Source organism: Anas platyrhynchos, chromosome 1, assembly GCF_047663525.1.
Source record: "Anas platyrhynchos isolate ZD024472 breed Pekin duck chromosome 1, IASCAAS_PekinDuck_T2T, whole genome shotgun sequence".
In the NCBI taxonomy this organism is placed as follows: domain Eukaryota; kingdom Metazoa; phylum Chordata; class Aves; order Anseriformes; family Anatidae; genus Anas; species Anas platyrhynchos.
The window spans coordinates 73996422-74008501 of record NC_092587.1 but is presented as its reverse complement, the minus strand read 5'-3'; the positions used below and the strand labels follow the sequence as shown (position 1 = coordinate 74008501).

The window sequence follows — 12080 nt, the reverse complement described above, 5'->3', positions numbered from 1 at the left end:
TAAGGGGAATGTTGACCTTGGCAATCTTTGTCTTGGCAAGAAAAAAAAAAAGAATTTTCCGCTGAACTTAAAACTCATAAAATCTCTTGTCCAAACAATATATATATACTAGGTAAAAGATTTCTTTAAAAGAAAAAGGAAAAAAAAAAAATGAAAAAAAGCACCAAAGTTAGAAGCAAATTAACAGGTATTCTGCTGCCTCCCTGTGGAGACTAGGATGCCTTCATCTGGAATTTCTGAAACCAGAATCAAGTACATTTTTAGATCAAGGCAATTTGAGAGAGTATTTCTAATTACCTGTTTGGTTGACAAATAGAAACATCACACTGCAGAAATACAGATGAAGGCTGAAGGATGTCAAAATACTTGCTGGTCAGCCCACAAGAGGAAGTGCTGCGGGGGTACAGACTGGTACAGGTGGCTGCACGGCCCATGAACTCAGTATCTGTTGCTGCATAGGGGTTAGGTCTACAGTCTGAGTGACTACGGCAGTGCTGTGGCATCCTGCCCTCCCCCTAACCTACATATCCCCACTACTCCAAAACTTAGCTTAAGAAGAAAAAAAAAAAAAAAAAAAAGGTCTGCTACAGATGGAGGTTTCTGGAGCAGAATTCTTTTGTGGGGAGTGAAGTGTGATATTGCTATGGAATGACCGCAGCTGAGGAAGGGGAAGACGGGGTACCAGCTGCACTTCCTGGCTAGCACTAGAGGAGATATGAGCCACTGTTGACTCAGCACGCAGTGCTTGCCAGAATAAGGTCATGTTGGCAGGTCAGCATTGGCCTCACTGTCCTTTAGCACTGGAAGGACTGATCAGATTTTGTCATTCCTTGTCTTGTATGTCTATAGTCTGATTTTCTTCAGCAACTATCATTCCTGACACTGTGTGACCCAGATGCAACAGACTTCACTGGCATTTCTATTGGGGAAGAAAGTAGATGCAATGATCAGATTCCACCTCATCTGAACCACTTACGTGAGCCAAACTGTGCTCTGAAGATGCACTGCGCCTTACTTACAAATTGAATTACCCTCAGGAGGGATCTTCCTCTACTAATTGTAAAGGTAGCTCAGGAAAGCTTTATGTGCCTGGAATTATAGGGGATTAATAGCAACTTGATATGCAAGGAGCAGGGCAGCAGCCTGTTGACTCACAAAACGTATCCAGGAAAGCATACTACTTGACTAGATTAGCTTTTATGTGAAGCCTAGCAGCACAGTCAGCCCACAGACTGCAGGTCCAATTGAGACCAATAAAATTTGATCGCTGTCAAGTGGGCAGTCTGCTGCCCAGCTCCAGGTCAGAGATGGCAATGGACTGTGAGATCACTGCCTCATGCTCAAGTCTTCCAACAGATCTCAATGAAGCCACTAAAACTGGAGAAGACCCTAATGCATGTTTTACAAACAGTTAATGAAACATTAATAGGTATTCCTACCAATACTTTCCCATAGAAATTTTCTGCTGTATCTTCCTCATATGGCTTTAAATATATATGAGTGTATGCTTGGTCCACAGAGCAATAATCAGGGCATGACAACACCCAGTCTGGAAACTCTTTAACAAGTTCACCAGGCAGAATCAGGAAATCATGAACATAACTGACTGTGGAACTGCACCCTTCCCTGCTACACAAAAGGAAAAGCAGCAAAGTGCAAGTTATTTAGAACTTAAAAGTCAACTAAGTTCTCTAGCAATTACCCAGGAAAGCTTATACTTCCATTGATGGATGACACAGATGAGTGGGAGACATGCTTTATCCTAGGTCATAACAGGAATTATAGGAAAGAAAAGATTCCATCAGGAAAGGAAAATCCTGAGTCTGAGTTCTCTACTGTAATGTAGAAGGTTGGGGTTTGAGAAGCTCGGGAAGACACTGGATCCTTTAGGATGGTGAAACCAGGACTTTTTGTAAATTAAGATTTCCTAGAGAACTGTTAGCTACATAATAGCAATGTGGCAGTTTTCTGCCATAACGTCCTCATATGACTTTAAACATATAATGGCGTGCTCTGGTCTATAGATTAGAAACACAGAGCATGACATCACCCAGCTTGGAAACTGATTAAGGAGATATCAGAGCAATCCGCCTGCAGAAATAGCTTCACCTTCAAATATTTAACAATCTATAGTTTTATTAGTGTTTCAGCAGACTGAAAAATTATTACCTCTAAAAATATAAGATTGCCCTTCTGGAACAGAGGCATGAAGAGCCTCAGTCTCTGCTCTACTCTTTGTCATACCTCTGATGGTGCTGATGGGCAAACATTAAATTCCCATTTTGCTACTCCCTCTCCTTGATCTCTTTATTCCTGTGAAGGTGGCACATGGCCACAGAGAGCTACTTTTTCTGTCTTGGATGACTACACGTCCAGAGCTGACCTGGACAGTCCTGGAACAGAGGTTTTACGCAGTGACCAAAGACTTTCTTCACAGCCTTATTTAGATCTCAATGACAAAAAGAGCATGTAGGACACCCGATTTACACTCTACATGCTGATTATGTGAATTTCCTCATCCAGACCAGATGTCACTTGAGCAAGTGACTCTGCAAGACAGCAGCCCCAGCAATGACTCTGTTTTTTACTTCATGTAACTATGGAAGATGGTTGGCAGAATTATTTTTTTTCTTTCTGCCAAGTTTCTCACTTTTATTTTTGCTTCTGTTGAAATAACATTTCAGTTTGCAGATTTTTACTAAAAAAGCGAAACAACTTCCACAAAACAGCAGACACTTCAGGGGAGGATAAAGTTACTTGAAAACCTAAGAAAAAAACACTCTTACTATTCCTATGAGTACTTTTAAAAGCAAACATTTTTAATGTTGTTCGCTATCTTACATCTGTCTCACATAAGGGAAATATTTGGGGAAAAAATTGCACTTTTGGAGGGGATTTATTCCAGTTCTGTGCTCTCTAAACCCCTTCTTCTCAAAGAAAATGGCAAATAACTTGAAATAGACTGTGTAGGAAGAAATGTTCTGTCACCGTTTTTCTTCTCCCATGGAAGAAGAAACAAAGTAAAGAGTAAAAAGCCCTCTCCTTTAGCTTCTTCTCATTCATTCTCCTTCAAAAAACAAACAAAAAAACTAGATGGAGTTGGAACATAACCTTCCTCTCACATTTCGAGTAAAACAAGGAAGGCAAACCCCTTTTCTGAGAGAAATAAGCTATAAGAAAAAATAGATTCTGATGCTTTCAATTGCTATGTACTTTTTCACCTGTGCATCAGGAAAAAGAATGAGAAAGTTTTAAAAAGCAGGAATTCTGCCCTCTTTGCCAAATAAAAGAACATGACTATATTAATAAGTCAAAGGCTACATTTTTGTTTTCCAAAGCCTTACAAATGCAGTCTCAAAAGCTAAAAATAAAAATCCATAACACAATTTTAGATCTTTTGGAAAAAAAAAAAAAAGTAGCTCCCTGTGAGAATGTGCCACCTGCACTGGCATAAAAAAGAGATCAAGGAGAGGGAGAAAAATAACTTTTTAAATGTTTAACTGGTGAAGCTGCATTAGTGATTAACGAATGACCTAGAAGAAAACGCCATCTAATGACTGATCTATATATCAAGTGAGCAATTTATCTGTGTATTTAGTTGTTTACTTACATATCACACACCTCAGTATCACCTGGCTGCAGGTGTTTCTTCAGCTTGTGGCTGTCAGCCCAGACTGTGGTTAGCGTTTTCACAGATATATTAAAAATAACACGCATAAGGGTTGAGACCTCCAAGGCCCAGAGGGGTGGCGATGAGCTAGCGTCCCTGCGCGTGCTGTGGTCTTCTGCAGAAATACCCAAGTGTAGGTCTGAGGCTTCTGAGGGCGAGGAGCTGGGTAGAAGCACCTAACCCTCCTCTCAGCTCGCCGCGAGGGGGCGCTGCCGCCCGCGGCCGTGCCGCCGCCACTCGTTTCGACCTTATAGCCTCGCGGCTCGGCGTTTCCTACCGCAAAGCCCCGCTTCGAGGAGGCGGTCAGCTCCGCGCCAACGGGGAAGGGCTAGCTGAGGGGGAAGGCGCATCGCCGAGCTCGGCCGCCTCCGCGGGGGTAGCCACCGGGGCCGGCAGCTGCCCACCGGCCGCCCAGCGCCTCGGACGTCGAGGAAATAGCGGCTGCGGCCGCGCGGGGCCGGAGGGCCGTAGGGAGGCTGCGACACCGGGCAGGAACCCGACTTTCTGTGGGCCTCCTCCTCCTCCTCGAGGCGGACGCCGCCCAGTCACAGAGCTTCCGACCCCACAAACCGCCCTTGGAGGGGGGGAGGGGGCACAACTGAACGTATAAATATTTTCTGGGTCTCCCAGGCAATGCTGCTTCAATGCTCCTCTCCTAACTAAATATCCTGAGAGCCTCTTTTTAAAAATAAATAAATAAAATAAATAAACAAATAAATATTTTACAGATTCTTCTTACTTTTGCTTTAATCCGGGGTATTAAAGAGAATGCGTAATACAAACTTCATGAATTCTCACGATGGTGCAGGAGATGAAATTATGTTTTACTTCAAAAAATAATCAAGACCAGCTCTATCTGAGTTCTGATTGAAACAGCTTATGTTTTAATGAAAAAAATGACATTCCAATATCAGCCTGTGGAGATTTCTGTGAATACTGACTTGTTTTGAAATAACACAAGAATAATGCATAGAAAAATGGAAAGGCTCACAAAATAAGCCTGTGAAGCAGACCCGTGAGTTTTTCCCAAAGTGAAAAAGATCATTCATTAAGTATTGGTTTAAATAAAATTAAATTGAATTTAAATGAACAATATGGGATTTTTTTTAACGTAGGCCTTAAATGGCAAATTTATGGCCAGTTCTATTGGTTTTGCTATATATGTGATACTGTGCAAATTTTTTAGTTCCACCAAATATTCCTCTTCCAAAGTCCCCTTCTCTCTAGCTGAATAAGAATGCAACAATTTTGAAAATGGTTGTTCTGAAGAGTGGTTAAGTATGGGCTTGTGCTTTCTCTGTTTTAACTGCAAAACATTTTTCAGCAGAATCCTGAAGAATTATCCAAGAGGTTAAAATCAATAAATTGAATGAGTTTATCTTCCCTTATGCCTCTTAAATAAGCATATACCTAAAACAACAACAAACCAAAAAATAAAATAAAAAATGAGAGCTGCCTGAAGGGAGACACTGAAGAATCAAGCCTGCTTTTTGACTTGCCTTTGATTTTTGAACCTTTCAGAATTTATATATCCAAACTATTCTCCGCAATCACAAAAGCTGAGAACTAGCCTTTGAAGGGCTAATATACATGTACATATACACATATATATGATTCCAGGAACTAAGGTAGCAAAGAAAATGCTACATAATGCAAGGGAATGCAAGAGGTGGCTGCCCTTGTGAAGGGATGTTCAGATGATGGGGAATGGCAGCAAAAGCTGTGGCATTAATGTGTCTCAGTACCCATGGCTGAAGAGACTGAAAACAAGAAAGAGAGGATGGTTGGGGGCTGGTGTTCCCCTTTGTTGCTGGTGACCTCTGTCAGAAGCTGGCACACATCTCCACTACCTATGTAGTCCCCTTGCAGGGTACCCTGGCTGGCAGCCAGACAAAGCCCCTGTGGAGTTGTGATGGGCAGCTCAGACCATCTCCAGCTATTCCCCACAGAGCACTGTACAGAAAGAGGTGGCTCTAATGCCTTTTGCTTCTTGGCTGCTGTTCCCTAACGTGCCCACAAACTTTTGAGGTACTTAAAAGTACCACTGTTTTCAAGTGGGGCTGGGGACCTCTGTTTGGAAGAAATTAATACATTATTTAATTTGGAAAGCATACTAAATTCCTTTTTTAGTTCATTACACTTCACTCCCCAGTTAATGCAGTTATGTCATTACAAGTAAGATTACTTTGATATTTACCTGAGCTCAAAGAACGCCATTTCTCCATCTTACTGAAGACGACAAGTAATAATTAGAAGGGGGAACACTGTCTGAGGAATAAAGGATAATAACAAAGGCAGCATTGCATCTGTTGTTAAAATACTGAAATAAAATAAGACTAGGCTTGCACCATCCCATTTTCTTTTACAAATGATAAGGATTTAAGACTGATTAAGCTCATTTGGCATTATCACTGTCTTCTTTAAATGAACATTCCTGCCAGGTCAGGGTTGGGAGATAAAAGGAATATGTATATTTTTAAATGTATATTTTTAAAATTCTGTCACAACAAAGTTAAAAGAGCAAAGGCATGCATGTGTGCACCATCTACTGAATCATGTATTACACTCATCCACTACCTCTACTGAAATCTGTGGACAGAAAGACCACAGATGAAATTGTGGGTTTGTGATGAAATTATGGGCTGGTGGGAGAGTAATGTCAGGTGAAGGCAGAATGTTCTGAGAGAGTGAAGAATGGGGGCTGCAGCCGACCAGAACCAAAAACTGACTTTATGTTCCAGGTAAGAATTAAACAGCAATAATCCTCTGTAACCCTGTTTGCTTCTCATCATTTGTCCTATTTTATCACAAACTCTGGATGCAGTGACTGCTTTTCCCTGCGAGTACACAGAGTGCCTGGGATTGTGGTATTTTAATACCAGCCTAGGCTTCTGTAATGCAAATAATAAATGAAAAGCTTATTGTGCCTTCACACTAAAGACAGTGCCTCAAACACAATCATGATAAATGCAAAACAATCTTTCTCGTTTTATCCAGGTCTCTTTTTGTTCTGCTAAAGCCACAAACAAAGCAGGGAAAAGAAAAAAAAAAAAAAAAAAGGTAAAAATAGCACATTTAGTTTTTCATTCCTGGTAGGGCTTTGATGACAACCACACACAGTGGATTATATATACCTCACTTCCCAGTAATAACATAAACCGTTTATTCCTTTCCAACAGATTATACATTCCAAAAATGTTTCGGGTATATTTAATATACTGATTATTTCATTTATCCTGTTATTAAAGGCAAATTAAATACACCTAAGAATCCTTTCAATTTCTATAATCTCTTTCATCTGAAGGTCCCAAAGCATATACAGTTGTTAATTTGCCATGAAAAACACCCTGCCATGAAGCTGTGAGAATAAATGATTTTGGTAGTTGAATCTAATATACTTTTTGGTTTCAGTATGACCCACAATCACTTTTGCCTTTAGGGAAAGGGAAAACATTCATTTTCAAGCTAAAAGAAATGTTCTGTTTGACCTAAAATATTTTATTTCCTGGCATGTGAAAAATGAAAATTTGGAAAGAAGTGGCCAGCTGCATAACAGAAGTTGTTAACATGACATGGAGGCTGTTGTTTGTCCTGGTCTTGGTTGGTGGCTACAACAGTTTTGGAGAAAACAAAGAAAAATAAGGCCCATCTTATACTCCCCTTTTTATTTAAGAAAAAAGGCTCTTTTCTCTACTTAGGGCTTTTCCTGGAAAGTGGACAATGCATTAACTTCCTAAGAGGCAGGCATCAGAGGTGTGAACTCCATACTTCAGGTACAAGACAAAGTGTAGGGACACATCGAAACATTACATAGAAGCCCTTTGTGTTCCAACCCAAAGCATGTACTGAATTTCTCTTCTATTTAGTCATACTTTTGCCTGTTTCAATAGTTAGTTCCCCATCTTTTTCCTCCTCCTCTTAGAAAATGATTTTGTGGGGGGGAAAAAGGTTCACTCAGTTTTCTTCATGCAATTTTTTTTTTTTTTTTTTTTTTGGTAGAAGTAAATCAAGGCATAGAACAACTGTACTACTCACAAGTCATTAAACTCAGTATAAGTTTTAACATTAATGTCAGTGAAAGCTGGATGGCAGCCAGAACCACTTATTGGCAGATCAAAGACTGGAGCCCAGGAGTCCCCACGTGTGGCCCTCTGCTGTGACCTTGCTACAGTACAGATGCCTCCGCACAACCACAAAATTAGCAGATTTAGACTTTGTTATACTTTCAGTTGGATAGTGATAAGTACTATGCACATTGTAGATGTTTATGTGATTTAACATTGTGGGAAGTAATGAAAAAAAATTAAGGACAGTAATTAGGAAAAATGTAAACAAATTAAGGAAGCTGGAAATTATTGCCTAATATACATGCACAATGTATTATGGGTTTTGTATACAAAGCCCCCAACTTTGTAAAATCTTCTGACTAAGCATCCCTTTAGTGGATTTAATTTTAGTATGTATGCAGCATGTTTAATGACATTTTCTCTCAGACATGACTGCTATGATTTGGGCTTCTCGAGGATTCATTTATCCTCAAATTCTTGTTGTTCCAGGTCCATGGCCAAGACCCCTCAATTAATTGGGGCATAATGCAAATGCTGAGGAAGAATCAGACCCCGCCCCATAGAATTTACATGGACGCGGTAGCTCCATCTTTTAATCCTAAATTTTAAATACTCAATTCTGTTGTGCGTATTTACACACAGTTCTGTAATTCATTACAGTAAAATCCAAGCATCATGAAGGTTACAATATGTGCACAGATCTCGTATTTTATACTGTGCTCCATTACTAGTCATACTTCCTTAGTGCAGCTATAGTTCAAAGCCCTAAAACAATTAGATACTGGAAACATGTTTTTACACAACTGTTATTTCATCCAATTTAGAAGATGCATTCAAATCTCTTTACCTGCTACAGCTTGGGAAAGTTGAAGTTCATTGAGTTCTTGCCTTTGAAAGATTTGCATCGGTGAAACATGGAGGAGATTCTTCCAACTACCAGACCTGTTACCTACCATCCCTATGGTGGCAGGGAGGGGTACAGAGAGGACACGGAAAGCCCACCTGTTAAACACGTGGCTCCAGGGCTGGTGCCAACACAGAAATCTTGGGTTTTTCGACCATGGGGCACTTTACTCGGCACCTGGCCTGATGGCCGCAGATGGGTCCCTATCTTTTAGGGGAAAGAGAATCCTGGGCCAGGAGCTGGCAGGGCTCATTGAGAGGGCTTTAAACTAGGTAAGAAGGGGGATGGGGCTGAAGCAAGGATTGTTGGGGCTGTGCCAGGGGGAACAATGGCAAGGCCGGAGGATAAGGTAATGGCCCAGCTGAAGTGCATCTACACCAATGCACGCAGCATGGGTAACAAACAGGAGGAGCTGGAAGCCATCGTGCAGCAGGCAGGCTATGACTTGGTTGCCATCACGGAGACGTGGTGGGACCAGTCTCATGACTGGAGTGCTGCAATGCCTGGCTATAAGCTCTTCAGAAGGGACAGGCAGCACAGAAGGGGTGGTGGTGTGGCTCTCTATATTAGAGAGTCTTTCAATGTTGTAGAACTCGAGGCTAGGAATGACAAGGTCGAGTCCCTTTGGGTTAGGATTGGCAGGGACAACAAGGCTAGCATCCTGGTCGGGGTCTGCTATAGACCGCCGAACCAGGATGAGGAGACAGATGAGGAGTTCTACAGGCAGCTGACAGAAGTTGCGAAATCGTCAGCGCTTGTTCTTGTGGGGGACTTCAACTTCCCAGATATATCCTGGAAGCACAACACAGCCCAGAGAAAGCAGTCTAGGAGGTTTCTGGAGAGCGTGGAAGATAGCTTCCTGACGCAGTTGGTTAGTGAACCTACCAGGGGTGGTGCCCTGCTAGACCTTCTCTTCACAAACAGAGAAGGACTGGTGGAGGATGTGATTGTCGGGAGCTGTCTTGGGCAGAGTGACCACAAAATGGTGGAGTTCACTATTTTTGGCGAGGCCAGGAAGGGGACCAGTAAAACCGCTGTATTGGACTTTCGGAGGGCTGACTTTGGGCTGCTCAGGACACTAGTTGGTGGAGTCCCTTGGGAGGCAGTTCTGAAGGGCAGAGGGGTCCAGGAAGCCTGGGCGCTCTTCAAGAGGGAAATCTTAATGGAGCAGGAGCAGTCTGTCCCCATGTGCCCAAAGACGAGCCAGCGGGGAAGAAGACCAGCCTGGCTCAACAGAGAACTGTGGCTTGAGCTTAGGAGAAAAAAGAGGGTTTATAATCTTTGGAAAAGTGGGCAGGCCACTAGGGAGGACTATAAGGATGTAGCGAGGCTGTGCAGGGACAAAATTAGGAAGGCCAAAGCTCATCTGGAGCTCAATCTGGCTACTGCCGTTAAAGATAACAAAAAACGTTTTTATAAATACATCAACACAAAAAGGAGGACAAAGGAGAATCTCCATCCTTTACTGGATGCGGGGGGAAACTTAGTTACAAGAGATGAGGAAAAGGCGGAGGTGCTCAATGCCTTCTTTTCCTCAGTCTTTAGCAGCAATACCAGTTGTTCTCTGGATACCCAGTACCCTGAGCTGGTGGAAGGGGATGGGGAGCAGGATGTGGCCCTCACTATCCATGAAGAACTGGTTGGTGACCTGCTACGGCACTTGGATGTGCACAAATCGATGGGGCCGGATGGGATCCACCCAAGGGTACTGAGAGAACTGGCAGAGGAGCTGGCCAAGCCCCTATCCATCATTTATCAGCAGTCCTGGCTATCGGGGGAGGTCCCAGTTGACTGGCGGCTAGCAAACGTGACGCCCATCTACAAGAAGGGCCGGAGGGCAGACCCGGGAAACTACAGGCCTGTCAGTTTGACCTCAGTACCAGGGAAGCTCATGGAGCAGATCCTCTTGAGAGTCATCACACAGCACTTGCAGGGCAAGCAGGCGATCAGGCCCAGTCAGCATGGGTTTATGGAAGGCAGGTCCTGCTTGACGAACCTGATCTCCTTCTATGACAAAGTGACACGCTGGGTGGATGAGGGAAAGGCTGTGGATGTGGTCTACCTTGACTTCAGCAAGGCTTTTGACACCATCTCCCATAGCATTCTCCTCAAGAAACTGGCTGCTCTTGACTTGGACTGGAGCATGCTTCGTTGGGTTAGAAACTGGCTGGATAGCCGGGCCCAAAGAGTCGTGGTAAATGGAGTCAAGTCCAGTTGGAGGCCAGTCACTAGTGGCGTCCCCCAGGGCTTGGTACTGGGGCCGGTCCTCTTTAATATCTTCATCGATGATCTGGACGAGGGCATTGAGTGCACCCTCAGTAAGTTCACAGATGACACCAAGTTAGGTGCATGTGTCGATCTGCTCGAGGGTAGGAAAGCTCTGCAGAAGGATCTGGATAGGCTGCACCAATGGGCTGAGGTCAACTGCATGAAGTTCAACAAGGCCAAGTGCCAGGTCCTCCACCTGGGGCGCAATAACCCCAAGCAGAGCTACAGGCTGGGAGATGAGTGGTTGGAGAGCTGCCAGGCAGAGAAGGACCTGGGAGTGATGGTGGACAGTCGGCTGAATATGAGCCAGCAGTGTGCTCAGGTGGCCAAGAAGGCCAACAGCATCCTGGCTTGTATCAGAACCAGTGTGACCAGCAGGGATAGGGAGGTGATTGTCCCCCTGTACTCGGTTCTGGTGAGGCCGCACCTCGAGTACTGTGTTCAGTTTTGGGCCCCTCGCTACAAGAAGGACATCGAGGTGCTTGAGCGGGTCCAGAGAAGGGCGACCAAGCTGGTGAGGGGCCTGGAGAACAAGTCCTGCAAGGAGCAGCTGAAGGAGCTGGGGTTGTTCAGCCTGGAGAAGAGGAGGCTCAGGGGCGACCTTAATGCTCTCTACAAGTACCTTAAAGGAGGCTGTAGTGAGGTGGGGGTTGGCCTGTTCTCCCACGTGCCTGGTGACAGGACGAGGGGGAATGGGCTTAAGTTGTGCCAGGGGAGTTTTCGGTTAGATGTTAGGAAGAACTTCTTTACCGAAAGGGTCATTAGACACTGGAACAGGCTGCCCAGGGAAGTGGTGGAGTCACCATCCCTGGAAGTCTTTAAAAGACATTTAGATGTAGAGCTTAGGGATATGGTTTAGTGGGGACTGTTAGTGTTAGGTCAGAGGTTGGACTTGATGATCTTGAGGTCTCTTCCAACCTAGAAATTCTGTGATTCTGTGATTCTGTTTCAGCAGCTACCAGTTGTATTGCCCTGCACCTTTTTTGCTTTGTGGTTTGAATAATGTTCAAACTTCTGTGTCTCAAGTGAATCTCTTTTTTGCTTGTTTGTTTAGTTTTGCTTTTATAAAGTACCCAACATTATTGCCAAATTGATTCAAACTGTGTGAACCCTGAGGACCTTAATAAAGTGCCCAGGTTTTGTGTTTAGACATTATTAAAGCACCCATATT

The 12080-nt window shown here is 43.6% G+C and overlaps 1 protein-coding gene across 1 annotated transcript in view; it reads right to left on the bottom strand.

The window, feature by feature from the left end:
• SCUBE1 (signal peptide, CUB domain and EGF like domain containing 1) overlaps window positions 1-4150 on the bottom strand; it is a 251963-nt gene extending 247813 nt beyond the window's left edge. Inside the window, exon 1 of the mRNA XM_021278740.4 lies at window positions 3622-4150. The gene's annotated coding sequence lies outside the window, so the exon portion shown is untranslated. The remainder of the gene's footprint in view (window positions 1-3621) is intronic.
• Between the last annotated feature and the right edge of the window lie 7930 nt (window positions 4151-12080).